Below are 26,625 nucleotides of genomic sequence, written 5' to 3' on the forward strand. Positions count from 1 at the left end.
ATTCCAGTTTTTAGTTTGATACACTGTTTCATTACGTCTGCGGATTCGATTCTTTGAGACAGTGTTCCATTCGAATTCTTTTTGATACATTGTTTAATCCCGCCGTGGATTGGAATTATTTTTTGATAAATTCTACTATTACGCCGCTGATTCGATTTGTTTGATACATTGTGTCATTCCGGCGCGAATTGTTACTCTTGTTACATTGTGTCATCACGCCTGCAGTGATTGTGTTCCTGTGATGATAATGATGGAGCGCTGGAAGGGGAGAGTCGCGCTGGTTACCGGAGCTTCTGTCGGTATAGGAGCGGCTGTGGCTCGCGCTCTGGTCCAGCACGGGATGAAGGTGGTCGGGTGCGCTCGGAACGTGGACAAAATCGAGGTAAAACACCTTTATCTGGACAGTTGTGAGTGCTGAAAGGCCTCAGTGTTGATTTAGATGTACTGCTTAGGTCACTGCAGTCCGACTATATACATTGTAAAAATGGCAGGGTTCCACACAATTCTTTCTTATTGAGGTAAAGGTGGTTTTATATTCGCTTATTCTTTCAGTGACCACGTGTGACAAGCTCACTGTATTGTTTACCACGCTACTTTGAACACTATAAAAAATGCCAACTGCTTCATTTTGTCCCAACACAAATCGTTTAATTGTTTTTACAAAATGAAATGGATTGAACACAAAATAATTAAGTTGTACCAAGTTGTATTCAGTCTGAAACATGCAAGTGTGACTTAAAAACAACATTAGCACTGTTTACTTGGGGGTGAACACTGTTGTACTTTAATGGTCATTGACTGCCAAAATGTTTTTACAGTTTAGAATTAGCAAATAATACTCTTCTAAAATTATATTATTAGGGAGAAAGTCTGAATGCGCAATTATAAAACCTTAATTTCTTTCATGTTGTCCCAACACAAATCGATTAAATTAACGTAACAAATTTAAGTAGATTTAAACATAAACAGTTCATTTTCCCTCACAGAATCTCCCAAATTGTGTTGTTTTCAACTCGTTTTAAATAAGTAGTTTCAACAAAAATGTACGTCTACTTCAATCTACGCCCATGTGTTCTTGCAAAATAAAAGAAAGTTTTGCAAACAAAAAATAAAGTATTAAGCAAAAATAAAAAATGAATGCAAATCTCCAAAAATCGCAAAGCAAAAATGTACTTTTGAGAAATAATTTTATTTTTTCAACAAAAATAAAGAACTCCTTAGGGAAAATTAAGTGTTGAGAAATAAAAATGAAATTTGCATACAAAAAAATATGTAAAAAAAAATCAAGCAGTGCAGAAAAACTAAAATATCAGTAATTGTTTATATTTTGCATATATATATATATATATATATATATATATATATATATATATATATATATAGAGAGAGAGAGAGAGAGAGAGAGAGAGAGAGAGAGAGAGAGAGAGAGAGACTTAATATTAGAGGGATGGTTTGTCCAAAAATGAACATTTCCTCCCTATCTACTCACACTCAGGTGGTTCTAAACAAAAGGAGGATGTGTAATGATCACAGCCGGTCCCGCATTATTCAATTCATGATTCACCAATCAGACGATTCCTGAGCCACTATTAATACCCTGAGTTCCCTATGATAGTCATCTTCATTTTGAAGAATACCCCCTTCCACCCCTCCTCCTCCTCCTCCTCCTTTCCTAGATGGGTGACACAGTGGCCCAGTGGTTAGTACTGTTGCCTCACAGCAAGAACGTCACTGGTTCTAGTCCTTACCAAGACAGCTTACGTTTCTGTGTGGAGTTTACACGTTCTCCTCGTGCTCACGTGGGTTTCCCCCGGATTCCCCGGTTTCCTCCCACTGTCCAAAAACATGTGACTTAAGTTAATTGACTAATCCAAATCGGCACATAGTCATGCTCCTAGTAAGTAGTTCTCTCTTAAGAGAAATCACTATCTGTTCATTAGCTGCTACTGCAGGGGAGTTCTCCAGATCTACCTGAGCTCAAACTCCCTTCTTACCTATCAAACGGGTGGAAGCCCCAGCCTCGAGGATCTTATAAGCTCAGGGCTCTCTACCGGGACAGCATGCCAAACACGCTTCATAATTAATCATCAGCTAAGTGTGAACTCTTGAATGAAGAATTCTGAAGAAGCTTCAGTTCACATGAAGATTATCAGTTCTGTTCCTCAGAGATACTGTGATTCATATTAACTGACTTTCTTCAAAACATCTCCTGATGAAGTCAGGTTTAGAATAACATGACCATATTTTAGAGGTTGTATTCTGGGTTTAGTGCAGATTTGTCAGTGTTATTAGTGGACATGTCCCTTTGAGAAATGACTAGGAGTCGTATTGCTTAATAAGGTGACTCTCTTCAGCATTCCTCAATGTTTCGTCATAACCTGTCAATCAGTGAATAATGACTTGTCAATTATTGATGGAATGTTCAGCCCTGCCCTTAGGCTCTCTACACTCCAAACTCAAAGAAAAACCTAAAAAAAACCATCATAAATCAATTAATTAAATCAATACAATTAAATAAATATCTAAATAAATGTATGAATTAAGTATAAATAAATATAATATTATAAATAATACATGTATATGTATATATGTGACTTTTTATTATTTAAAAATATATTTCTATATATTTATTTATACAGCAGTTATCTTGAACCTGATTGGCTGATAGCCGTGATATATTTAAGTAATAGTAGGTGCGTTCGACTTCATGCAGCGCTGCGCAGATCGATGGAAATCTGTCTTAAAGCGGTGCATGCTGGTTAGAAATCTTGTCCGGATTGATGCTGCACCGACGCCACGTGACTGTCACATGTGGCATCAAAGTACCGCGACAGCGCTCCGAGATCAGACGGCAGACTCAGACCATGCAACTTCTGAAGAGCGACTGCAGGAGCTCTGATGACGACACCGATATTACACGATTGGCCGAGTTCACCACATGACAACAAACACGTGGATTTCGGGTTTATTTTTGGACAAATTCCGATTCAAAAGTTTCAAAACAAACAATTCACTTTTCACACCCTCTATCCTGTACACATCGTGCTTATTAAAAGACTACAAATATTTGACTGCAGTAATCATCTTTTGTTAAATAATCTGGTTATAAAGGTTTAGGTTTATTTCTAACTTTTTTATACAGACTATTTACTGCATTCATTTAATGCAGATTTAAATGATGTATTTTAGTGTATTTTAGTGAATAACCTAAATATGAACTAAAATAAGTCTTACAGACTTGAAATAAAATAATCATCATCATTGATCCTGCCACCCTAAAGCTCTCTTAACAAATTAAGTTAAAGAACTATTTAATTAAATAATTATAAAATGGTTTTATTATTATAATATAAATATATATTTTATTTCCTGTCTAGCAGTTTAAAGGCTACCTGCTCTTTCTGGGAAACTTCTACATAGCTCACTTATTTTACCTTTTGTTCTTTTCAACACAATCTTTTTGGATTAAAATGCTTTTTTGAAAATGCTTTCATTATCCAAAATAATGTCATTTATTAAGACCTAATCAAAACACCTTGTTTTGCTTTTTACATTGGAAATTTTTATATCTATAAATGTACATATAGCCTATGTAAACTCTTTAGCATATTCAAACAAGAAGTATTAGCCTAAAGATTGATGTTTAACTCCTAGAATTTATGCTTACTGCTTTGTATTTAATAGACCTGTTCATTTTTATGTTTATATTAACCTCTCATTTCCTCTTATTTCTCTCATGCATTTGTTATATATTTTATTCATAATTCTCTCTTATTGTTTAAAAAGGAACTATAGTTTGTAGAAACTGTATTCTGTTTTATTTGTAAATGTTTTGTTGTTATAAATAAAAATAACAAAAAAATATGATGACGCCATGTGATCGGTCATCATGACTGCAGCAACTTTAAGTCCCGAACTGTCCAGCTGTCCGTCTTGACGGCTCCGTTTTCAACTCCATCCCGCCTGCGCTCGGCTAATCTCGTTGATCACCGGCTGCAGCTGAGCTTCATGTCGAACGCACCTATTATCATTCGTACATTCGCCTCTTTACCCTTTGTGTATTACTCCGCCCACATACAGCCAGCAACAAGTAGACACTACAGTTTGAAAAATATTACAGCTGTTACACAACAAAATATACTTTTGAGCATTTTTAGTGAAGAATATAGTTGTTTGTTCCTGCCTCAAAATGAGCGAGTTTGAGCCACTTGTACATCCCGGAAGTGTTCAGGAAAAGCAAAACAGCAGTGAAGAAACTCGACACAGAACATTTACACCTCACTGCCAACTAGCGTTTCGGAAGTGATAATGCAGACCAACAGAGACAGCGCACAGAAGTATAAATGCACAGCTACGCGCGTTGCATGCGCCGATGGTTACGCCGGTCACTTGATGCAGAAGTATAAACCAGGCTTAAGAAGATAAAACAGTCTGATTTCTAACTACAGCAGATCAAATCAATATTAAACTGGTGAGCACACCTGCCAACACTTCCGTTTTTCATGAATTACTTATTCTTAAGTAACTCATAAAATTATTACTTATTACTTATTAATGAAGATGCTCATAAAACAATTTTGATGCTGAATTTTGCCTGTGAAGATGCTCATAAAACAGTTTTGATGCTGAATTAAGATGCTGAGTTGATGCTGAGTTTTGATGCTGAATTAAGTTTGTGAAGATGCTCAGAAAACAGTTTTGATGCTGAATTAAGTTTGTGAAGATGCTCATAAAACAGTTTTGATGCTGAATTAAGTTTGTGAAGATGCTCATAAAACAGTTTTGATGCTGAATTAAGTTTGTGAAGATGCTCATAAAACAGTTTTGATGCTGAATTAAGTCTGTGAAGATGCTCATAAAACAGTTTTGATGCTGAATTAAGTCTGTGAAGATGCTCATAAAACAGTTTTGATGCTGAATTAAGTTTGTGAAGATGCTCAGAAAACAGTTTTGATGCTGAATTAAGTTTGTGAAGATGCTCAGAAAACAGTTTTGATGCTGAATTAAGTTTGTGAAGATGCTCAGAAAACAGTTTTGATGCTGAATTAAGTCTGTGAAGATGCTCATAAAACAGTTTTGATGCTGAATTAAGTCTGTGAAGATGCTCATAAAACAATTTTGATGCTGAATTAAGATGCTGAGTTGATGCTGAGTTTTGATGCTGAATTAAGTTTGTGAAGATGCTCAGAAAACAGTTTTGATGCTGAATTAAGTCTGTGAAGATGCTCATAAAACAGTTTTGATGCTGAATTAAGTCTGTGAAGATGCTCAGAAAACAGTTTTGATGCTGAATTAAGTCTGTGAAGATGCTCAGAAAACAGTTTTGATGCTGAATTAAGTTTGTGAAGATGCTCAGAAAACAGTTTTGATGCTGAATTAAGTCTGTGAAGATGCTCATAAAACAGTTTTGATGCTGAATTAAGATGCTGAGTTGATGCTGAGTTTTGATGCTGAATTAAGTTTGTGAAGATGCTCAGAAAACAGTTTTGATGCTGAATTAAGTTTGTGAAGATGCTCATAAAACAGTTTTGATGCTGAATTAAGTCTGTGAAGATGCTCAGAAAACAGTTTTGATGCTGAATTAAGTCTGTGAAGATGCTCAGAAAACAGTTTTGATGCTGAATTAAGTTTGTGAAGATGCTCAGAAAACAGTTTTGATGCTGAATTAAGTTTGTGAAGATGCTCATAAAACAGTTTTGATGCTGAATTAAGTTTGTGAAGATGCTCATAAAACAGTTTTGATGCTGAATTAAGATGCTGAGTTGATGCTGAGTTTTGATGCTGAATTAAGTTTGTGAAGATGCTCAGAAAACAGTTTTGATGCTGAATTAAGTCTGTGAAGATGCTCAGAAAACAGTTTTGATGCTGAATTAAGTCTGTGAAAATGCTCATAAAACAGTTTTGATGCTGAATTAAGTCTGTGAAGATGCTCATAAAACAGTTTTGATGCTGAATTAAGTCTGTGAAGATGCTCAGAAAACAGTTTTGATGCTGAATTAAGTCTGTGAAGATGCTCATAAAACAGTTTTGATGCTGAATTAAGTCTGTGAAGATGCTCAGAAAACAGTTTTGATGCTGAATTAAGTCTGTGAAGATGCTCATAAAACAGTTTTGATGCTGAATTAAGTCTGTGAAGATGCTCAGAAAACAGTTTTGATGCTGAATTAAGTTTGTGAAGATGCTCAGAAAACTGTTTTGATGCTGAATTAAGTCTGTGAAGATGCTCAGAAAACAGTTTTGATGCTGAATTAAGTTTGTGAAGATGCTCATAAAACAGTTTTGATGCTGAATTAAGTCTGTGAAGATGCTCAGAAAACAGTTTTGATGCTGAATTAAGTCTGTGAAGATGCTCATAAAACAGTTTTGATGTTGAATTAAGTCTGTGAAGATGCTCATAAAACAGTTTTGATGCTGAATTAAGTCTGTGAAGATGCTCAGAAAACAGTTTTGATGCTGAATTAAGTCTGTGAAGATGCTCAGAAAACAGTTTTGATGCTGAATTAAGTTTGTGAAGATGCTCAGAAAACAGTTTTGATGCTGAATTAAGTTTGTGAAGATGCTCATAAAACAGTTTTGATGCTGAATTAAGTCTGTGAAGATGCTCATAAAACAGTTTAGGTGCTGAATTAAGTCTGTGAAGATGCTCATAAAACAGTTTAGGTGCTGAATTAAGTCTGTGAAGATGCTCATAAAACAGTTTAGGTGCTGAATTAAGTCTGTGAAGATGCTCATAAAACAGTTTAGGTGCTGAATTAAGTCTGTGAAAATGCTGGAGAAATTCACAATGACTTCTTTTTGCCTCTTTGCTTTTTGCAAGGAAGTTACAAATTACAGGACGTTAATAGCTGATATCAATCTTTTTAATGCAAAAGATAAGCATGCATTTGCTTTTACATGACTATTGCTTCTTGTAAGTGAAACAAATGCTTAATTTGGGTGGCTCAGTGGTTAGCACTGTTGCATCTTAGCAAGAAGGTCACTAGTTCAAGTCCCGGCTTGGGTCAGTTGGCATTTCTGTGTGGAGTTTGCATGTTCTCCTCATGTTGGCGTTGGTTTCCTCCGCATGCTCAGGTTTCCCCCACAGTCTAAACACATGCACTATAGGGGAATTGAATAAACTAAATTGGCCGTAGTGTTCAGGTATGTGTGAACGAGGGTGTATGGGTGTTTCCCAGTACTGGGTCGCAGCTGGAAGATCCACTGTGTAAAACATATTCTGGATTAGTTGGCGGTTTATTCCACTGTGGCGACCTATGATAAATAAAGGGACTAAGCCGAAGGAAAATCAATGAATCCTCAATTTTTTCACTGCTGACTTACAGAGATCAAATGAAAGTGCTTCTGCGTCTTACAACACAGTCCATTCATGAAGCGTGCGCTTGTGATGTAGTGTTATGGCGGACAAAGGTTGAAAGTTATGACATGGTTAAAGCTCCTCAGATTTACTGCAGCACTTAAAAGCTTTGATTTTCCCAGACTGGTAAACATTTCATTCCTGGAAATGTGTAGTTTTGACAACCTGTCTGCACTCAGAAAAATGACATTTACAGTTTGTTCAAACTACTTATTCAAATCGAGCTGAAACCATATAGGAGGGCGGCATGGTGGCTTAGTGGTTAGCGCTGTTCCGTCACAGCAAGAAGGTTGCTGCTTTGAGCCTTGGCTGAGCTAGTTGGCATTTACATTTGGAGTTTTCATGTTCTCCTCGTGTTGGCGTGGGTTTCCTCCGGGTGCTTCGTTTTCACAGTCCAAACACAGGGGTCTAATAAATAATCTGATGGGTGTTTTGAGCTGAAACTTTACAGACACACTCTGGAGACACAAAAGATCTTGACATCTTGAAAAGGGGCCCTTTAAATAAGTAATTTGAACAAGCAGCAAACACCATTTTTAAAATGTGTGTTTATGCATTGAGGAGCAGCGTTGAGGCTCTCGGCAGGTTTTATCATTAACACTGATAGAGAGACAGTAAGATGTTGCTTCATGGGATCCTTATCCACAGTTTGAGCTCAGTGAAATGAGAGACAAGCAGAGCTTTGTGTCGCTGATCACAAGGCACCACTGTAATTGTGTCAAAGGCGACTTTCTGAAGTCTCCGCTTGTGTTTGTGTGTGTTTTTGAGAGTTTAGGACTGTCTCCAAAGAGTTTAAACATTCACATACAGCTTGCTGTTGTCACCACATATGAAAATTTGCCATTGCATTTGAAAGATAAAGAGGTTATATCATGAAATAGGGCTGCTCGATATATTGTTTCAGCATCTATATCAAAACATGTGTCACATCGGAGGATACGCGTGTTGAGATTACAATTGATCAGCACGACAGTTCAGAATGCATGCTTTTTGTGGAGTCGTTGCAAAGTATAACCATAACAGAGTGAAACTTGATAAATTTGATATGTTTTAAAGGCATTTCAAGACGATTTAAAGCATTCGGGTAAAAAAAGTACATTTGTAACTTTATTGATCAATAATTTAAACCAGTGTTTCTCAACCACGCTCCTGGAGGCCCACCAGCACTGCATGTTTTGGATGTTTCCTGTGTCTGTCATACCCATTTCAGGTCTAATGAGCTGGCAATCTAAATCAGGTGTGTTTAAGTAAGGTGACACAGAAAACAGAGCAGGTGGTCCTCCAGGAACGTGGTTGAGAAACACTGATTTAACCCAATAGCACTGTTTATTTGTGTTCTCGTTTATTTTTTGCTGGTCTATTGTAATTATTTTTGCTTGCAATTTGTTTATTATTTTCAATACATGATTCACACCTTTACCTCGATCAATTTAAATGAACAATCTGTTGAAAAACCTCGGCTCAGTTGGCGTTTCTGTGTGGAGTTTGCATGTTCTCCCTGCCTTCGCGTGGGTTTCCCCCACAGTCCAAAGACATGTGGTACAGGTGAATTGGGTAGACTAAATAGTCTGTAGTGTATGAGTGTGTGTGTGAATGTGTGTGTGGATGTTTCCCAGAGATGGGTTGTGGCTGGAAGGGCATCCGCTGCGTAAAAAACTTGCTGGATAAGTTGGCGGTTCATTCGGCTGTGGCGACCCCGGATTAATAAAGGGACTAAGCCGACAAGAAAATGAATGAATCTGTTGAAATTATATTCATATTGCAATGTATAGCAGAAAATCTAAATGTAGCAGATGTCATGTGTGTTTAAGATCTTATGCCAGTTCACCTAGGAACTAATTAAGGCGGAGCTGATTTCAGGGGGAACTATAAAAATGATGCACCACTGTGATTCAACAAGCTAAAGCTGCGTCCCAAATGGCACACTATACACTATGCACTCATGCACTATGTACTTATGCACTTACACACTCAACAGGGTAGTATATGTATGAAGTGTCGTCCCAAATGGCACACTAATGTTTTTTTTACTAAGCGGAAATTCAAACCGTTTCCCTAATGACGTTTGACGGTTGCCAAATCATTGAAGTAAACGGCCGAATTATCTAATAATACCTGCCGTGAGTATAACCGCATTCACCATCGGGAGGCGCTATAATCACTCTCGTAAAAGAATTTTGCTTTCACCATCCAAATTAAATAAAGTTATTCAACATGTGCGTCCGATAGCTCCGCCTCTTCCGCTACGTAAGCAAACCTGCGGTCGTTGAGTGCGTGAAGTGTCCATCATTACACACTTCATTTTAGCGGTTGAATGAGTGCATCATCCGGGTAATTAAAGTGCACTTATTATTTTTAGAGTTTTCAGTGTGAACGCACTACTTACACTATTTATACTACAAAATGGCGTAGAATAGTGCATAAGTATGCGATTTGGGACGCAGCTTATGAAATGCTTGTGCTTTTCTTGAGTTTCTCCCTTCCGTAACCAGCCAATGAGGTATGTTTGTTTTGTATGATTTGTTGGTTTTGTTTGATTTGAAGTGTGGTGTTGTTGTTGCTGTTTGTTTGGTGTGTGCATTTAACTGTTTGTTTATGAGCGGTGCTATTTATAAAGTTAAATTGTATTAGTTAAGATTATGTGATCCATTGTTATGTGTGACCTTAATGTGGTGATTTGGATTAATTTGATATGGAAATGCACTGTTGTAATTCATTGTTGTATGTTTTTTAGTTCTTACGTCTGGTACACCCCTGATGTCTTGTGGTTTGCTCTATGTTGAGAACTGAAGACTTGCTATGAAAATAAACCAGTCAGTAGAAAACAAAGACTCTTGCTCGTTTGTTGCTGGAGGGAGCTACACTAAATATTGTAACGCCAGAGGGTGGCCCGGTGGCACAGTGGGTAGCGATGTCGCCTCACAGCAAGAAGGTCGCTGGTTCGAGCCTCGGCTAGCCTAGTTGGCATTTCTATGTGGAGTTTGCATGTTCTCTCTATGTTGGCGTGGGTTACCTCTGGGTGCTCCGGTTTCCTCCACAGTCCAAAGATAGGGGAATTGGGTAAACTAAATTGTCCGTAGTGTATGTGTGTGAATGAAAATGTATGGGTGGTTCACAGTGATGAGGTGCATTTGGAAGGGCATCCGCTAAGTAAAACATATGCTGAATAAGTTGGTGGTTCATTCCGCTGTGGCGACGCCAGATTAATAAAGGGACTAAGCCGAAAAGAAAATGAATGAATGAAGGAATGTAACGTCAGATTTTGTCAATATTGTGCCACCCTATCATGAAAATGGAAGATGTACTGAAGAATTCCTCTGCCAAAAAGCTGCTATTGACTTCTTCAGTATTTTTGTTCCTACATTAAAACATTATATCATCAATTAGTCATGATAGCATATGTTTTAGGTCATTTTACCTTATTAAACTAAGTTAATCATGTTCAAACTTAATTTAATAAGTTATGCAAGCTGTTTTAAGTCAGTTTAACTACACTGTAAAACCTGAAAAGTTAAGGTAACTCAAACCATTTTAGGACACCGATTGCAACAAAGCATTTAAGTTCAAAAACTGATCGTAATGAGTACTGTGAACTTAATCCATTTAAGTAAATGAAGCAATTTGAGCACAGTAAAACCCAATAAATAAATATAGCTCAAACCAACTGAGTACTGTAAAAACTAGGGATGTAACAATATTGTAAATACCGTCATACCGCAATAGTAAATGTTTTTCAATATTAGCGTAGGCGCATGACTCAATAAAACTATATTTCTGAGAAAAGTTTGCTCAGGCGAATGAAGTGAACTGGAGGTAGCTGGAACTACAATTCCCATCAGCCCAGGCGTGGCCATCATCCTTTGCGGTCTGTTGTCACTACAGATCCAGTAATGCGGAAATGGAGTGTGCTGCTAGTAGCGGGGAAGAAAAAGAAATGATCGAACCTAAAGCGGGTTTTAAATCGGATGTAGAAGAATTTCGATTTCTTTCTAAAAAGATACGTAAAAGGGGAAAAGGTGACAGACAAAGAAAAAACAGTATGCAGGCACTGCCAGACTGGTGAAATATAAGTCGGGGAATACGACTAATAACAGTCATGGGGACTGCAGAATACAGCACACTGTTCAGATTGATGCAGACATTGACTTGTACCGCAAAGAGACCTCTATCTCACTCATGGCTTGTCCTCTCAAGTGGGGGAAAGACAATGCACAACGTCACCCACTGCTGTCAACCTTGGCTAAATCATATCTCTCTGTCCCAGAAACCTCAGTTCCAAATGAGTGGGTTTTTTCTGTTGCAGGGAACATGCCCAGAGATCCCAGCTTTACCAGATTATAGTTACATGATCATTTTCCTTAAAAACCCATCTCTATCTAAGTGAGTGAGTGATTAAATGTTGAATGTGATGAGTTTTCAACACTTTATTTTTTTACATGGTTTAATGGTTTTTTGTTATTAAAATTGAAAAATCGAAGTTACTGTTTCGAAACTTACAGATAGATGGCTAATTTGTATGTCATTGATATGTTCAGTGCTGAGGTAAATAAACACTTTTGCCACTTTTTTCGAGTCTTTTCATTAGTTTTGTTTTTCCTGTAAATGATTCAATAAATACCGTACCGTGCCATTCATACCAAGGTATTATCGTACCGTAAAATTCTGATACCGTTACATCCTAAAAACCAATAAGTTAAGGCAACTCAAACCCTTTGAGGAAACCGATTGCTAGAAACCATTTGAGTTAAAGTAATCTAAATGAGTACTGTGAACTGTGAGTTTCCTTTCGCAGGGTGGCAGGGTGCACCCTTATAGACAGGGTGAGGAGCTGTGTCACCCGGGAGGAGCTCAGAGTAGAGCCGCTGCTCCTCCACATTGACATAAATCAGCTGAGGTGGCTCAGGCATCTGTTTCAGATGCTTCCTATCCTGGATGCCTATCTAGGGAGGTGTTCCGGCATGTCCCACCGGGAGGAGACCTCAGGGAAGACCCAGGACACACTGGAGGGACTATGTCTCTCGGCTGGCATGGGAAGGCCTCAGGATCCTCCTGGAGGAGCTGGAGGAAGTGTCTGGGGAAAGGGAAGTCTAGGGTTCTCTCCTAAGACTTCCGCCCCCGCGACCCGGCCCCGGAAAAGCGGATGGAAATTAATGAATGAAACAGGAAACATGTTTTTTGCCAGGCGTTTTAGCAAAAACTGCTATTGCCCACCTGCAGTCCCTATAAAGCTTTCTGAAGAGATTCATTTGACCTCCTATGAAAGAAAGGCAGTGTATGTCCTATTTGAGGACTATTAGTTGAGCTTTGCAATCCTGCTTTTGTATACAGACCAAACAGAGAGAGTGGGAAAATCATCCGGGACCAGGATAGTGATTCAAAAACTGTGGGAGTAATAACGTGGTCTCTAAGGGAGACGGGATGGAATGGGAAGCTGCTCTGATGAGGGGATTCATTGGCAGTGTTTCTCATGGCAGATTCACATTTCTGTTACAGGATCAGTTTTCCCATGGCAGCCTTTGAGCTGATGAACACTGATCCCGGGACAGACCGTAATACACGATGAAAAGCAGAGAGATGCTCATATATGGGTCAAAGAGCATAGGGAGTTTTTCAACCATTACAACAGTAAAAGCTTGATACAGCTTTCATTTCTTTCTTGTGCATTATTATATGTGCTGTTTGAGTGTTTTTAACTCTTTATCATGGGAAGAACCGTATATGCTAAATTCACTTACAATGATCACAATATAAAGTTGAAGTCAGAATGATTCGCCCTGCTGTGAATTATTATTTATTTGTCAAATATTTCCCAAATGATATATAACAGATTTAGGAGATTTTCACCTATAATATTCCCTATAATATTCTTTCTTCTGGAGAAGGTCTTATTTGTTTTATTTCTGCTAGAATAAAAGCAGTTTAAAAATTTTCAAAAGCCATTTTAAGGTCAATATTATTAGCCCCCTCAAGCAATATAATTTTTCGATTGCCTACAGAACAAACCATCATTATTCAGACTCCCCTTTTTGATAACAGCTGATGACTAAAATGATTGTTATGAAAAGATATGCTGCTGGATGAGTTTGACTGTAGTGCTGAATTTAAATCAAGATCAATTCCCGTATGATGCATGATTTTGGAATGTGGGAGGAAACGGGAGAACCCGGGGGAAACCCGCACAAGCACGGGAAGAACATGCTAACTTGACTGCCGGCTTGTTTAAGGACTAGTACAGGTGACATTCTTGCTGTGAGGCAACAGCGTTAATCACTCGGCCACTGTGCCACCCTATAAAGGGAAAGGTGGAGGAGTAGGGGTGGAAGTTCTTCAAATCGAAGATGACTGTCATGAGAAACCCTGGCTCTTATAGTGGGTTAGGACTCATCTGATTGGTGGATCATACATAGATAATGCAGAACCAGCTGTGTTCTATCATAATCACTTGATCCTCTCCAAATTAGTTTATAAACTTCACTTAAATTTAACTTGTGAAACCTGCAGAAACAGGATTTCACCTTTATTTCTGACATTTTTATTAATTCATTTATTAATTTTCCTCTCTATTTCAGAGGTCACCACATTTTTATTTTCATCAAAACTATGTTTCACCAAGTTCAATGTGCTTTATGTGTATGTGAAATAATTCATTCAATTAGTAGTCAACATTTGAAGTGCATCAGAAAGGTTTTTCAAAACTGCCCTACAACAAGAATGGCTGTTGTTCAACAGTTTGAACGTTTTTGATCCACATTAAATGTTGACTACTGTATTAATTTTATATATATTTAATTATCCAGTTAAACTCTGCTGTTATTTTGGGATTTCCGCCTGGATTTCGCCTACCCAAATTTAAAAGCTTCCCAAATCCACACGCAGAGGTGTAAATGCACAAATTTGGTATGATTTTAAAGAAAACTCTTTGAATTTTCATGAAACACTATTGAAAGTATTTAAAATAACTGCATATGTTGTCTGTGTTATGATAAACACCTAAAAAAAAGGGGCGCTTTATGTATTTTTTTTTTACTCAAATTTGAATATTAACCTTTTAGGTTGTGTGTGGTCTAGCGTGCTGTAATTAATTTTGGTGGTTCCTGCACATGTCTGTAATCATAGGAAAAAAGAAAAATGTCTCCACCATAATCTATGCAAAAGTTATTGTATTCCAGCTGATGAGAGGTGCTGTACAAGCCACAGGGATCAATCATTGTTTACATATTTCACTATTCTTTTGTTTGATCAAACATAATTCACTGTGTTTGGACCACGTCAGACATATAAAAGGATTACTTATGCACATCACCTCAACAACAGAGGAGAAATGGCCCTGAAGCGCACAGCATAAGGTAAGAGATGACAGCTGTCTGTGCTATCTGGGGCTGCTTATTGATCATAAATGTATTGTTTTCACTTCTGCGCCATGGAAACACCGCGATTCATTCTGCAACTGTTTGATATGTGAATATAATTCAGTTAAAAGAATGCTAGAACCGTATGAGCACCGGCAAGAGCTTTCATTTGAGCTATAACTTGTACATGTGTCATATAAAAAATATGAAAATTAACAATACCCATCTAAAATCCAAAATACTGTGTATTTAAGTGTAAATAACTTTAGTACAGTAGAATAAAAACCAAAGTGATGCATATGAGCATAAAATATAGATTCTACACTTTCAAACAAAATCACTTAAGGGGGTCTGGTGCAATGCTGGCCCTTTAAATCTGAAAGTGAAAGTCGATGACGTCACGGACCCGGTACCCTGTCTGCAGAGTTTAAGTATATGATGTAAAATAGTAATTAGCACATGTTAAAAGTAATGCATTTTAGTTATTACTCCCATGATGATGCTGGCCAGAACTGCACAGAATTGGGACAGGTGCGTTTCAGTGCAGTCGGTCCAGTCAGACATCATCAGTCTGTTCTATTAATACCACAACTCACTCTCTCTCTTTCTCATACTCCACCCACATCGCTCTGCTCCACTACACACTAAATCCATCCACACACTTCACTCAGGTTTACCTTCAGAACTTAATATGATGTTTACAAAACATCACTTGATTCCATGAGCCCTCACATTTCATAAGTTTGACATGTTTCTCCCCCTTACACGAAATAAGGATTAAAGAAGTATATCTGAAAGCTGAAAACCTGTAACCATCGACTTGCATAGGAAAAGCAAAGTCAATGGTTACATGTTTTCAGCTTTTTTCAAACTATCTTCTTTTGTTTTTGTCAGAATGAAGAAGCTCATAAAGGTTTGGACTAAGGAAAGGGGGAGTAAATGATGACAGAATTTTAATTTCTGGGTGAACTATCCCTTATATGCATTTTGGCCATTCATTGCAGTGACAGCAGGGCTTTTTTGAGGCATGAAAACTACTGGGAAATGTTTTAAAGTCTTTAAAAATGATGCTGTTATTGTTTCAGTGTACATTTGAGACCCTAATAAATTAGATTTTTGTTGAATGCATTTGAAGAAAGGACATTAGTGAAGCATTACAGGTATTTAAAGGGGTAAATACCCAATATTCCTCACCATTTCTTCACACTTTGGTTGTTTTTGGAATTTCTTTTTTCTGTTGAGCACAAAACAGGATTTTCTGGAGAGCTGACATTGTTTTGACATGTTTTTTTCCAAGTTTCTTCAGTATTTTAGAAGAAAGTCAAAACAAGTGAACAAGTGGAGGATGAATGAAGAGGCAATTTCCACTTTCTAGGGTGAACTATCTTTAATACTAAAATATAAAAAGAAAAAATGCCAAAAACCATAAACAGTCTTATTTATAACACAATGGATTCCAATTGGGGTTTTTATCCACAAAAACAATACATTTTCACTGGATAGTGAAATATATCAGTCCTAATAGTGTTGTTAGCAACGTGCCACACATATATCTTTAAGTTTTGAAAATGATACCATTAACTATGTGTGTACACTTATAACTAAAAACATGTTTTTTTATTTTTACATTAAGTGTATTGAAGAAAGCAAATCAGTGATCTGTTACACAGCCTACCATAGTAGGAAAAGCAAAGTCAAAGATTACATGTTTTCAGCTTTCTTCAAACTATCTTCTTCTGTGTTCATCAGAAGCTCATAAAGGTTTGGAATAAGGAAAGGTGGAGTAAATGATGAACCTTTTGGGTGAACTATCACTTAAATGCATTTAGGCCATTCAATTCAGTGACAGCAGGGCTCTTTTGAGGCATGAAAACACAATTTGTGAGGCATACCGTTATTGTTTTAGTGTATATTTGAAATGTGACTTTTCTGAATTTAACATTGATGCTTTTGAAGAAAGGGAAATAAGTGAAGTTAAAGGTATTTAAAGGGATAGTTCACACAGAAAAAGAAAAAATCCTCTCCATTTCTTCACACTTTGGTTGTTTTTTTTAACATTTTTTGAATTTCTTTCTTCTGTTGAACACAAAACAGGATTTTCTGGAGAGCTGACATTGTTTTGACATGTTTTTTTTTCAAGTTTCTTCAGTATTTTAAAAGAAAGAAAGTCAAACAGGTTTTGAATACGTGGAAAATCAGTAAAGAGGCAATTTCCACTTTTTAGTGTAAAGTGAACTATCACTGTAAGCTTTGAAAATGATACTATTATCTATTATTAATGTGTGCACACTAAAGCCATGCTTTTTATTTTCACATTGATGGTGTTGAAGAAAGCAAATCAGTGATCTGTTACACAGGCTACCATAGTAGGAAAAGCAAAGTCAATGGTTACATGTATTCAGCTTTCTTCAAACTATCTTCTTCTGTGTTCATCAGAAGCTCATAAAGGTTTGGAATAAGGAAAGGGGGAGTAAATGATGAAATTTTTGGATGTGCTGTCTCTCAAATGCATTTAGGCCATTCATTTAAAGAGCAGTGCTTTTGTAAAGCATGAAAACACAGTGTTTTAAGGCATACTGTATGCTGTTATTAGTTTAGTGTTTATTTGAGAGTCGAGACTATAATAAATGTGATTTTTGTGAATTTAACATTGATGCATTTGAAGAAGGGAAATAAGTGAAGCATTAAAGGTATTTAAAGGGATAGTTCACTCAAATGAAAAAATTCCTCTCCATTTCTTCACACTTTGGTTGTTTTTTAACATTTTTGGAATTTCTTTCTTCTGTTGAACACAAAACAGGATTTTCTGGAGAGCTGACATTGCTTTGACATGTTTTTTCCAAGTTTCTTCAGTATTTTAGAAGAAAGAAAGTCAAACAGGTTTTGAATATGTGGAAGATGCGTAAAGAGGCAATTTCCACTTTTTAGTGTAAAGTGAACGATCACTGTAAGCTTTGAAAATGATACTATTATCTATTATTAATGTGTGCACACTTAAGCCATGCTTTTTATTTTCACATTGATGGTGTTGAAGAAAGCAAATCAGTGATCTGTTACACAGGCTACCATAGTAGGAAAAGCAAAGTCAATGGTTACATGTATTCAGCTTTCTTCAAACTATCTTCTTCTGTGTTCATCAGAAGCTCATAAAGGTTTGGAATAAGGAAAGGGGGAGTAAATGATGAACTTTTTGGATGTGCTGTCCCTCAAATGCATTTAGGCCATTCATTTAAAGAGCAGTGCTTTTGTAAAGCATGAAAACACAGTGTTTTGAGGCATACTGTATGCTGTTATTAGTTTAGTGTTTATTTGAGACTATAATAAATGTGATTTTTGTGAATTTAACATTGATGCATTTGAAGAAGGGAAATAAGTGAAGCATTAAAGGTATTTAAAGGGATAGTTCACTCAAAAATGAAAAAATCCTCCCCATTTCTGCACACTTTGGTTGTTTTTTTAACATTTTTTTTACTTCTTTCTTCTGTTGAACACAAAACAGCATTTTCTGGAGAGCTGACATTGTTTTGACATGTTTTTTTTTAGTATTTTAGAAGAAAGTCAAAACAAGTGAACAAGCGGAGGATGAATAAAGAGTGCACCCTAAAAAGTGGAAATTGCCTATCACTTTAAGCTTTGAAATGCAAAGTGCAAATAAAGTGAAGTTTATTTATAAAATAATTTCGAGAGGAGCACGTGCTTATGATTGATAGCACCTGGTCCACATTAGCTAACACTGCTTTACCATTCAGACGACTCCTTAACTACTATAAATAACCAGAGTATCTTACCTCAGCCATCTTCATCTTGAAAAATCCCCCTTTCCACCCCTGCTCCTTACATTTCCTCGTCAGGGCAGCACGGAGGCCTAGTGGTTAGCACCACGGCCACACAGCAAGAAAGCCACCGGCTTGGACTCTACCTGGCCAAGTCGACATTTCTGTGCAGAGTTTGTATGTTCTCCCCGTGTTCGCGTGGGTTTTCACCGGGCTCTCCGGTTTCCTCCCACAGACCAAAAACATGTAACATAAGTAAATTGACAAATGTTAATTGACAGCATAGACATTTTATAGCATTCAAAATCTACTTCCAACATTATCAAGCAGGGGAGTACTCGAGACCTGCCTGAACTCGGACTCCCCTCGAGGATCTCTCGAGCTCAGGGCTCTCTCCCGGGATAGCATGCCAAACACGCTCCATAATCAATCATCAGCTAAGGGCATACAGACAGTGCAAAATAACGACTATGTGAAATTGACAGCGATATGTACAATGATACCATTATCTATGTGTGCACACTTGAAACTAAAAACATGCTTTGCTTTTATTTTCACATTGATGGAGTTGAAGACAGGAAATTAGTGATCCATTAGACAGGCCTTTAGAATGAACTGTGGATAAGATCAGAAGTGAAGTGCACGAAACCACAACATCTGACAACATCAAAACTGAAGGGTGAGAAGTTCAAATCATCTCTTTAAATCTGACATCTTCAGTGTTCATTCTGATTCCAATTCCTAGCTCTAGAATCAATGTCGCCTCACAGCAAGCAGGTAGCTGGTTTGAGTCCCAGCTGGGTCAGTTGTCATTTCTGTGTGGGGTTTGCATGTTCTCCCCTTGTTGGCGTGGGTTTCCTCCGGGTGCTATAGGTCAATTCAAGAGTTCACACTTAGCTGATGATTTACAAAGCTTATTTGGCATGCTGTCCCGGGAGAGAGCCCCGAGCTCAAGGGCTCCTCGAGCCCGGGGCTTCCTCCCGTTGGCAGAGCAAGAAGGAAGCCCGAGCTCGGTGGATCTCAGAACTCCCCTGCTGCTGTAGCTAAGGGAACGTAAGGAATTAAACAAGCTTGATTGTAATGTATGTTGAATGTCTTTGGATGGTGGGAGGAAACCGGAGAACCCGGGGAAAACCCACGCGGACACGGGAAGGACATACAAACTCCCCACAGAAACACCCACCGGTCCTATGGAACTAGGACCGGCAGTATTCTTGCTGTGTGGCTCGCAGTGCTAACCACTGGACCGCCGTGCCGCCCAATCACAGGTAAAGGAGGAGAATAGGGGAGGAGGGGGGTTTCTTCCAAACGAAGATAAAGTGAACTGAGAACTGAGGCTATTTATGGTGCCTTAGGGCTCATATGATTGGAAGATTAGTGATTAGCAAATACGAGACTGGCCGTGATAAATCATAAGCACGTGATCCTCTCGAAATTAGTTTATGAATAAACTTCACTTGAATAAACTAAATTGGCCATAGTTTATGAGTGTGAGAAAGTGAGAGTGTATGGGTGTTTCCCACTACTAGGTTGCGGTTGGAAGGGCATGCACTGCATTAAAAAAAAATGCTGGAATGGTTGGTGGTTCATTCCGCTGTGGTGACCACTGATGAATAAGGGACTAAGCTAAAGGAAAATGAATGATTTGTTAAGTGCATATATGGCTATTTGAACCAATTCATCCGAATCTGTTCATGGAAAAATACATCTGATCATTATTAGCAAGTGACTACTGATCAAGTTATTTATTAGATCTACTTTAAACTGTAAAGATGAATCATTTCCTCTTGATGGAATCAACTGCAAACTCTGGAATCCATTCCTGATTCTCAACTGCACAGAACTGATTCTTTTTGGAATCGTCTCTTCAGTCTAACTGATTGTCAGATTAGTTTGTTGAATCATTTAAGAAGTGTGTGCGAAGAGGCAATTTCCACATTTTAGTGTGAACTATTACTTTAAGCTTTTAAAATGATGCCATTATCTATTATTAATGTGTGCAATTAAAACTAAAAACATGCTTTTTGCTCAATGTTAGACAGGCTTTGCGTTCAGAGATGCTCTTCGGCAGATATCGGTTGCTGCCGTGTGATTGGCTGATTAGAAATTTGCGTCACTGAGTAGTTGGACAGGTGTACCCAATAAAGTTGATTTCCATATTAGAAAATACTATGGAAGTCAATGGTTACAGGTTTCCAGCATTCTTCAAAATATCTCCTTTTGTGTTCAACATAAAAAAAAACTCATGATGAGTTGAAACATGTAAAAGCTGAGTAAAACATTCATTTTGGGGTGAAGTGTATCTCTTCAAGTTTAAGGCATATCTGGTATAAATGCAAGTGAAAGCTCTAGTGTTTTTTTTTATCTCTGCTTTTTTACATCCTAAAAGACATTCACTGGAGTGAATACAAAAACATCACACACTTGAATGCAATTGGCACATATTTGCATGTAATAGATGGTGTGTGTTAATGGGAAACGTGATTGTTCTTTAATGCTGTTTGTCTTGTCCGTAGCCAATCTCAGCTCTCTCAAACCACAACTGATTATCACAGATGTCATTTACAGTAATGGACTGATTACGTGTGTACTGTATTGTTGCAACTGAAGCATGTGTAACCAAACCAGTTTATAATGCGTCAGATTACAAAGACGAACACTGGCTGGTGACAAGACATTCATTCATGAGCAAACATCCATCAGTCATTGTTTCTCTTGAAGGAGCAGTTCACTTGGAAATGTATGCAGCTCATTGGAAATATGTGCTTTAGCCTACATTTTTGTGAAACTTCAAATATGTACTTGAGCATACTGTACATTTTGACTGCATTTTCTTGGTAAAATTAATGCTACAGGGCATTATGAAAGCAATAAATACCATCACGTTTCACACTAATGATTTATAAAGAGACATATTAACAACAAATAAAGGCTTATGCACAAAACCTAATAAATACCATAACAAACAGGTAAACAAGATAAAAGCAATGTAAAATCAAGGTAAAATGATGTGGTTGTAGTGCACTTTTTTGTTCCATTTGCTTTTGAAAACATTATTGGTTGGGTTTATGGAAGGGTTTAGGTCAGTGGTTTGCTAGGTGGATTTGTACAAGATGGATGTGTATCTAAAGCATACAACAAAAAGTACCCTAAGTAATGCATTTAAAGGTTTGCTAAAGTGTAGATAGCACCCTCTAGTGGATTTGTCACCTGAAACGTGCAACAAGAAGACATACCCCAAGTAATGCGTTTTAGGTTTACAGAAATGTGGACAGTGCCCTCTAGTGGACTTGTCACCTGAAATGTGCAACAAAACGTACCCTAAGTAACACATTTAAAGGTTTTCTAAAGTGTAGACAGCGCCCTCTAGTGGATTTTTCATGTGAAATGTGCAACAAAATGTACCATATTTAACGCATTTCAGTTTTGCAAATGTGTAGACAGCGCCTTAGTTGAAACGCTTGTTGTTATGTATGGTTCAAGTAGCAGCTCCAGCTCTAGCGATGAAGTGTGAACAAAATGATTATTGTTCACCAGAGCAATAAGTGTAGATAGTGCCCTCTAGTGTATTTGTCACTTGAAATGTGCAACAAAATGTACCGTATTAAACACATTTCAGGTTTGCAGAAATGTAGACAGCGCCCTTTAGTGGATTTGTCATCTGAAACGTACAACAAAACGTACTCTATCTAATGCATTTCAGCTTTGCAAAAGTATAGACAGCGCCCTCTAGTGGACTTGTCACCTGAAATGTGCAACAAAATGTACCCTATTTAACGCATTTCAGTTTTGCAAATGTGTAGACAGCGCCTTATAGAGGGTGGGTCATCTGAAACGTACAACTAAACGTACCCTAAAGGCTCGTACTCACCGGGATGCTTTTCGTTTGCGTTTATTGTCAGCGTTTTTCAAGACGTTTTTCCGGATTCAAATTTTCTGTGATTTTTCACTGCCGTCGAGCAGAAGAGTATGCAAAATCCCTCCTTGACGTTAGATGGCGCTACACCACTTTAAGCTTCTGACACCCGCTTGTAACACAGAAGACAAAGTTGAGACGCTTGTTGTTATGGATGGTTCAAGTAGCAGCTTCAGCTGTAGCGATGAAGTGTGAACAAAATGATTATTGTTCACCAGAGCAATGAGTGTAGATAGTGCCCTCTAGTGGAATTGTCAACTTAAATCTGCAACCAAACGTATCCTAAGTAATGCATTTCAGGTTTTTAGAATTGTAGACAGCGCCCTCTTGTTGATTTGTCATCTGAAACGTACAACAAAACGTACCCTATCTAATGCATTTCAGCTTTGCAAAAGTGTAGACAGCGCCCTCTAGAAGATGTGTCATCTGAAACGTGAAGCAAAACGTACCCTAAAGGCTCGTACTCACCGGGACGCTTTTCGTTTGCGTTTATCGTCAGCGTTTTTCAAGACATTTTTCCGGATTCAAACCCAAGCGATTTTCACTGGCATCGAGCAGAAGATTATGCAAAATCACTCCTTGACGTTAGATGGCGCTACACCACCTTAGGCTTCTGACACCCACTTGTAACACAGAAGACAAAGTTGACACGCTTGTTGTTATGGATGGTTCAAGTAGCAGCTCCAGCTCTAGTGATGAAGTGTGAACAAAATGATTATTGTTCACCAGAGCAACAAGTGTAGACAGCGCCCTCTAGTGGATTTGTCACTTGAAAAGTGCAACAAAATGTACCGTATTTAACACATTTCAGGTTTGCAGAAATGTAGAAAGTGCGCTTTAGTGGATTTGTCATCCACTAACGTACAACAAAACGTACCCTATCTAATGCATTTCAGCTTTGCAAAAGTATAGACAGCGCCCTCTAGTGGAATTGTCACCTTAAATCTGCAACCAAACGTATCCTAAGTAATGCATTTCAGGTTTTCAGAAGTGTAGACAGCGCCCTCTTGTTGATTTGTCATCTAAAGCTTACAACAAAATGTGCTTTTAAATGATGCATTTCAAATCAAATCACTTTAATAGTCACATCATCAGCAGCATGTGTGCTATGATAAGTGAAAAGCTCAGTTGCTTGCTCCAGACAGTACAAAATACAGATGTGCAAATACAGACAGTGCAAAATACAGACAGTGCAAATAAAATGACAGTGAAAAATACAGACAGTGCAAATACAACAGCATACTCCTCAAAAAACAACAACAAACAAACAAACAAAAAACAGGACAAAGTAAAATTGACAGCGATATGTACAATGAATAGGTGTCCACATAGTTGTAGGCAGTATTGTTTCAAGTATGGATTGGTTAAAGTGCAGTGCATGCTACATATTGATGGTGTGCAGTGAGGGGTTTGGAAGAGTCTGTGTGTGGTGTGTTAAGTGTTCATCAGCCTGATAGTCTGAGAGAAGAAGCTTTCCTTCAGCCGGCTGGTGCGTGACTGGATGCTACGGAACCGTCTGCCTGAGGGTAGCAGAGAGAAAAGTCTATGGCTTGGGTAGCTGGAGTCACTGATGATTCTCTTGGCTTTCCTCATGCACCGCCTGGTGTAGATGTCCTGGAGAGAGGGAAGCTCACCACCTACTACGTGTCCAACAGTTCGCACAATCCTATGTAGACCTTTGCGATTGCTGCTGGTGCTATTTACTTACCAGGTGGTGATACAGCCAGACAGGATGCTCTCCACAGTGCAGGTGTAGAATGAGCAGAGGATGTGGCGGCTCATTCCAAACCTCCTGAGACGCCTGAGGAAGAAAAGGCATTGTTCTGCCTTCCTCTGCCCTGCGTCTGTGTGAGCCGTCCATGTCAAATCCTCAGCATTTTAGGTTTGCAGAAGTGTACACAGTGACCTCTAGTTGATTTGTCATCTGAAGTGTACAACCAAACGTGCACTAAATAATGCATTTTAGGTTTGCAGAAGTGTAGACAGCATCCTCTTGGTGAATCTGTAATCTGAAAGATACACAAACCTGAAATGCGTTACTTAGGACAGGAGTTCTCAACCTTTTTCACTTGGAGCCCCACCTCCTACTCCGAAAATGTTTTGAAGGCTCAAACTGATTATCTAGAGAAAATGCTTATTTTAAAGCTTTATTAATTAGCAAAGCATTTCTTTTGCCTTCTATTATTCTTTGATTTTTCTATAGAAGGTAAATCCTGCCAATTTGAAATAAATCAAATAAACATTGAAAATGAAAATCAGATTAACAATTTCAATTTAAAACACTGTTCGCAAAATATCTGGCAAAATTGATTTATTTCATTTTCATTTTCACTTTGACAACACATCTTTTACACCAGTGGTCACCAAACATGTTCCTGGAGGGCCGGTGTCCTGCAGATTTTAGCTCCAGCCCTAATCAAACACACCTGAACAAGCTAATCAAGGTCTTACTAGGTATACTTGAAACATCCAGGCAGGTGTGTTGAAGCAAGTTGGAGCTAAACCCTGCAGGCACACCGGCCCTCCAGGACCGAGATTGGTGACCCCTGTTTTACACGCTTTGTAAAAATTGTTTGCATTTTATTTTTCAGTTTGGCTTTTCATTTTAATATTGGCAGTCTTGACATGGAAATGCAGTGAAAATGAAAATTAAATAATTTCATTTTGTTTTCAATTTTGGCCGATATTTTGCGAACAGTGTTTTAAAATGAAATTGTTAATCAGATTTTCGTTTTCATTTATTTATCTTCCATATTTTTCTACATCATATATATTGTTATTGTTTTTTTTTTTTACTAAAATGATGTAAAATGAGTCACTTATTAATGATGTACTGTCTCTCTCCTCCTCTCCCTGTATTCTCTCTACTCTCCTCGTGATGAAGAGTAGGCAAACAGCATAGATTAACTTGATTATAAACCTGAAAGTATCCGAAATCACACACACTATACCACTTCTCCTCTCCGGTCTCTCTTCTTCAAGGTCTTTCTCTCCCTCTTTCTCTCCTTTTTCTGTTTGTCTCTCTGAAATGATGAATCCAATCCACGCTGCGCTGCTGTTAGCCTTCTCCGCCTGGTTAATGCTAGCTTACTCATCTAACGTCACCATAATGTCTTCTTCTATACCCTCATTCTCCTGATCATGGGTCTGTTTAAAAAAAAAGGTGTGTATGGAACATGTCTCAATAAAAATGCCTTCTCTCGCGTTTCTCTCCATCTAATAAATGTTCTTCACACAGAGCCATGAGGTCGGAGAATACAGGTGAAGTAGGGCTAGTTGCGGCAAATGATGATGACAAACAGAGTTCGGAAGATTGTAGATAACAGTGTAGATACAAATCAATAGGGATGTAACGGTATTGTAAATACCGTCATACCGCAATAGCAATTTTTTTCGATATTACCGTAGTCACATGAATCTGTAAAACTGTAGGTCTTTTGAGAAAAGTTTGCTCAGGCGAATGAAGCGAACGGGAGGTAGCGGAAACTACAATTCCCATCAGCCCATGCGTGGCCATCATCCTTTGCGGTATGTTGTCGCTACAGATCCAGTAATGCGGAAATGGAGTGTGCTTCTAGTCGCGGGGATGAAAAAGAGCTGGAAATGATCGAACCTAAAGCGGGTGTTGTCGCCGCTCGTGTACAGAATAGCGGTGTTGTCGTGCACGTTCTGATCAGCTGTGTTGTTGCGTGCGTACTGTAAAGCAGGGAGGGGGGGTTTAGCGCATACTCAAGAGCGGTGTTGTCGCGCGCCTACTGAAGGGCGGGACGGAGGGTGTGTCGCGGGGGCACTTTTGATCATTTTGGAAGGGCACTTTCTATCCAAGACTAAAAAGGGCATGTGCACTGCACAGGTTGAGCCCTATGTGTGCACGTGCCTGCAAGTTGAGGAATACGACTAATAACAGTCATGGGGACTGCAGAACACAGCAAACTGTTCAGATTGATGCAGACATTGACTTGTACCGCAAAGAGACCTCTATCTCACTCATGGCTTGTCCTCTCAAGTGGGGGAAAGACAATGCACAACGTTACCCACTGCTGTCAACCTGGGCCAAGTCATATCTCTCTTGTCCCAGAAACCTCAGTCCCAAATGAGAGGGTTTTTTTCTGTTGCAGGGGACATTTTAAATACCCAGAGATACCAGCTTTTACCAGATTATAGTTATATGATAATTTTCCTTAAAACCCATCTCTGGTTAGTGAGTGAGTGATTAAATGTTGAATGTGATGA

The 26,625-nt window shown here is 38.3% G+C and overlaps 2 long non-coding RNA genes across 2 annotated transcripts in view; both read left to right on the forward strand.

Moving 5' to 3' along the window:
- The window catches only part of LOC147843792 (uncharacterized), a 1,319,745-nt gene that overhangs the window by 1,171,854 nt on the left and 121,266 nt on the right, over positions 1-26,625 (forward strand). The window lies entirely within an intron of this gene.
- LOC147843805 (uncharacterized) lies at positions 9,038-25,978 on the forward strand. Its single transcript, XR_015490988.1, has 3 exons — positions 9,038-9,259; positions 9,772-11,241; positions 25,944-25,978. It is a non-coding gene; the product is annotated as an uncharacterized LOC147843805 (long non-coding RNA).

The sequence above is a fragment of the Danio rerio genome, chromosome 5 (genome assembly GCF_052040795.2).
Source record: "Danio rerio strain M-AB ecotype USA chromosome 5, GRCz13ab, whole genome shotgun sequence".
NCBI lineage: Eukaryota > Metazoa > Chordata > Actinopteri > Cypriniformes > Danionidae > Danio > Danio rerio.